The sequence below is a fragment of the Blastomyces gilchristii genome (genome assembly GCF_000003855.2).
Source record: "Blastomyces gilchristii SLH14081 genomic scaffold supercont1.5, whole genome shotgun sequence".
NCBI classification, from domain to species: domain Eukaryota; kingdom Fungi; phylum Ascomycota; class Eurotiomycetes; order Onygenales; family Ajellomycetaceae; genus Blastomyces; species Blastomyces gilchristii.
The window spans coordinates 29,688-34,288 of NW_003101678.1; positions in this window are offsets into that span (position 1 = coordinate 29,688).

Here is a 4,601-nt window from a genome sequence, read left to right on the forward strand (position 1 = left end):
GTTATAATAGATAGTTACTGACTGATAGAGCTTGAAATGTAAGAATAAGTACTTACAGATGATTATTCAGATGTTTGTAGCTTGATATGATATATACTGATAGCTACTAGAAGTATTTATAATGGAAAGATAAATGTAGAGATTAAATATATAATAGTATTCAAGCTGAGTTATAAATAGTAGTTATAAACTTCAGTCTATATAGTTGTGTGTAGTCAAGAGCTGCTAACTCTATTGATTATGTAAGAGATAAGAATAGAGGCAAAGAATCCATGAGAAGCGGGATTTCTTACAATAATATAGAAGTACTATTATCTACAATAGTATTTTTACTCTTCTTAACTCTGTTATTACACTCAATCTTCAGATCAGCAGTTAACTCTGTATCTCTCTCAGATTAGTTTCTAACTCTTAGCAGCACAGTCTCACTCTTTACTATAAGTCTTCTCATAAGTAATTTCTTACAGATTATAGCTGATAGTTTCTGCAAAGCTCTCAGTATTATCAGTATTCTCTGCAACTTTGCAGATCTATAATTACTCTCTCTTTACTTATATAATCTCTGATCAGATATATGTAAATATATCTAGATTCTCTATTAATAATTTTCATACTATAATACATTTCTGAAATTCTGATATTAATAGAAGATAAGTCTCTGAGTATCTGTAAAATTCAAATAATTAAGATAATATAAATACTATAAATTCATGATAAGAGTTAGTCTGAGTAGATGAGCTCTCTCTTCATATCTTAACAATTTCTGAGCTGAATGCTTCAGTATAACTGAGAGAGTGAATACAGCTTTGTAAGAGATATCTGATAATATATATAGATAATTAGCTCTCAAGATTCTGTTTTAACTGTACATATTCTGATATCTAACTCTCTTGAAGTCTGTGTATTTTCAGTAGTTTTTATATCAAATATAACAATTGTCTATATTATAGATATAATACTCTCTGCTTCTTTAAAAAGAAGAATTAATAGTTATAGAGAGATTGAGTATTGTGAGTAATAAGAATATAAGTATAAGTTTTCTTTGTTTTTTCTTTATTAATTACTAAATTATGTTTACAGTCTGATCTTTATTTTTCTTTATTTTTAATTTAATAATAATATGATTTCTTCTTCTCTTTATATATACTGTGAACTGTTTATCTCAGTAGAAACTCATCATTCTTATAGACTGAGATTTATAAATGACAGTATTAATATTTTTATCATAATTAGATTCTTAGTAAAGATTATATTATTCTAACTTATTAGAATTTACAGTATAAAAGTTATATCACAGCTTTCACAGATATCTTATCTGTTTAGATAATTCTTAAGTGAACTTATTTATCTTATCAGAATATTCTTATCACTGAATCTTAAATCAGAGCTTATAATCTTACTTCTCTAAGTTAATAATCTCTTTAATCTGATATTCTCTTTCACTCTCTAGTACTTTATTAATAGAGTAATAAGTCATAGAATTTTCTTCTGAGAATTTCTTATATTTACAGAGTAAAGAGATATGAAAAATATTATATATCTATCACTTAGATAACAGTTTTAATTTATAGAATTATAAACTAACTTTTTTTATAATCTTATAAAACTCTATTCTTAAGAGAGTTAGCTTCTTACTAGATCTTTATATAATAATATTTTTCAGACTCAGTCAGACTCTATTATCTTTCTTAAAACTCTTTATAATATACTTAGTATCTCTTTTAATACTTCTAAGTCTTTCTTAAGAATTTACAGACTTTCTCTTAAATATTCTGAATTCTCTCAGTTTATTCATAGATGTTATTATACTCTATAGTATACTCTCACAGATTTATCAAGATTATCTATAAGTAAGTCTCAGTGAGTATTTTAAAGAGAGTTTTATCTATACTAATATATTTTAAATTGTTGTATATGAACTTCATGAGTAATAATCAATATAATTAGTCATTTTAATTATAATTGATAAAGCACTGCAGATACTGTTTTAATATACTTATTAAATATTCTATCTAATAATCTGTCTATTAATGAAAAGCTGTACTTAAATCTTATAAGATCTTCAGTATAGTTATCAGATCAGATTAGAACTTCTCTGTAAAAATTAATTCTCTATCTGAGATAATATTCACAGATAATTTATATAATCAGATTATATTATAAATAAAGATATAAGTTAAATTCTTTAACTTTAAGTTCTTATAGATGAGTATAAAGTGTGATATCTTAGTAAAGCAATTCATTATTATCAGTATACTATTAAAGAGAATATCATATATATTCTTACTTTTAAAAAGACTTATAAAAGTATTTATTTCTAGCTATTCTCAAGATTTCTATAAGATAAGTAGAGAAGTAAATTCTTTATATAATCTGAATTACACTCTCTATGAACTTTGATAAATAATATAAGAATTCACTATCTTCTTCAAAAGCTCTTATATCTTTAGTCAGAAGTATTTTCTTATTAATAACTTATAAGTTCTAGTATTTAGAAAATGATTAACTAGAGAAGAGTTATAGTATCTTTTAATAAGTACTATATATAGAGACTTATTCATAGATATATAAATTCAGCTTTCTCTTTATAAGAGATTATTTAAGTCTCTTTAAGTCTTTATTTCTGCAGAATTGATTTCTATTATAAGCAGTTTCTGAATATACTGAGTATATTTATTCTTTAGTTATAGTTCTGAAAATCTGAATAGAAGATCTTATAAAGACTTATACTCTATTTTCTCTTATATCAAATCTTCTATAGTACTTTTCAAAGTCTATTGATTCTTCAGATTATAGATACTCTCTCTGAGAATTCTTATAAAGATTCTAAGAGTGTTAACTTTTAATATTATAAAGAGAAGTTATACAGATTTCTTTTCTCTCTCTCTTCTCTCTTCTCTTCTCTTATAAGAGATTGAGAGACTCTTCAGTTAATTTCTTTATAATACTCAGTCTGAGTATTCTGTAAAGCTTTTCTTTCTTCTCTAGTCTCTCTGTATTTATTATTCTGATCTTCTTAACATAGTCAAATTTATAAGAGGGTTTATCTACTAAGTTCTTAGTTCTTTTAATATACTTTATCTTGCATCAGAATTCACTTAGTTTCTGAGCTTAGTAGATCTGCTACTGTGAGAGTTTCTTAATTAAAGTAAACTATTATAAGCTGTTATAATTAGTTTTAATAGTAATCACTGTTACAAGACTCTTGAAATAGTAATATCAGTAATACAAAAATTTTACTATTGTAAGAAGCTTCTGATTATAAATATTATAGTTAATCTCTATAAGTTACATCTTCTGTGAGAAAAAGATTACTGAAACTCAGTTCTTATTTAACTGTAGTTATAAGACTATTTCTGCAATTATAAAGAAGAAGATATCTGTCTTCAATCTGATTAAGAGTAAGAGAGTAAAGTAAAACAGTATTACTGTGTCTATAAATATCTGTTTCAATTTTATAAAGATTTTATAAGCTTTTAAAGTAAGAAAGTTCTTACAGCTCTCTCTTCTTAATAATCTTTTCATTCTTTATTTATAGAATAACTTCTTCTTATTTTCACTCTTCAGTATATCTGTAAGAGTTAAGAAGATTCTTATAAATACAAAGATAAAGTATCTATAGAAGTTTATAAAACTCAGAAAGATTTAAATTTTATATATACTAGTTAATTCTAACTATAATACAATAGTTTTAACTATAAAGACTCAAGAATGAATCTCAAAGCTCAAACACAGTGTTCAAACTGTCAAAGATATGAATACTTTGCAATCTCTTGTTTCAGAGCCTCAAAATGCGCATTCTGTGCTAGAGATTATAAAACTAGTGAGTATAAATGTGAAACATGCTTAAAAAGAGATGAAATATGTCAACATACTCTACTTAAGTGCTTCAATTGCAAAGAAAAACATGCATCTAGCTCAAAAGAATGTGTATTTACTTCAAGAACTCAGTAGAACTGGAGAAAAGATGAAGCTCAAAGTGAATCTAAAACTGAAGAGAAGAGTCAAGCTAGTAAATCAGTAACTGCAAGCTCAAAAAGAAAAAATTCTTAACTATCTAGATCTTCAAACTTCAATTCTTCAGCTAAGTGTAAACAGAATTTGAATTCTTAAACTTCTGTTAAGATTAGAGAGTTGAGAAATGACTCTGATAATAAACTAGATATAATACAAGCAGTTAAGATTCTCACTTTTCAAAATAGTTATAATCTACTATCTGATGATAGTGATTAGATTCTACTCTATCTCTACTCTCTTTTAGTATGAATATACAACAAAAATAACAAAAAAAGTTTAAAAACTCTTCAAAAATCACATTTATTTAAAATAATGTGAATAGAAACTCAAATTGCATTTATTCTTATCTTCAGATTATATTTGAATAAAAAGTTGACTTTGTACTTCTTCAAGAATCAAACTTTGATACTGAGTAAAAGTATATCATTTCTTATTCAAGCTATTACTGCTTTCTTTCTGAAAAATCTGAGATAAAATCAAGAGTAGTGATCTATGAGAGAAAAAGATCAAGATATTAATTTCATTTGAGATTTAATATTATATCTGACTCTGATATTCTAGTGAGTGATATTATAGATAAAGAG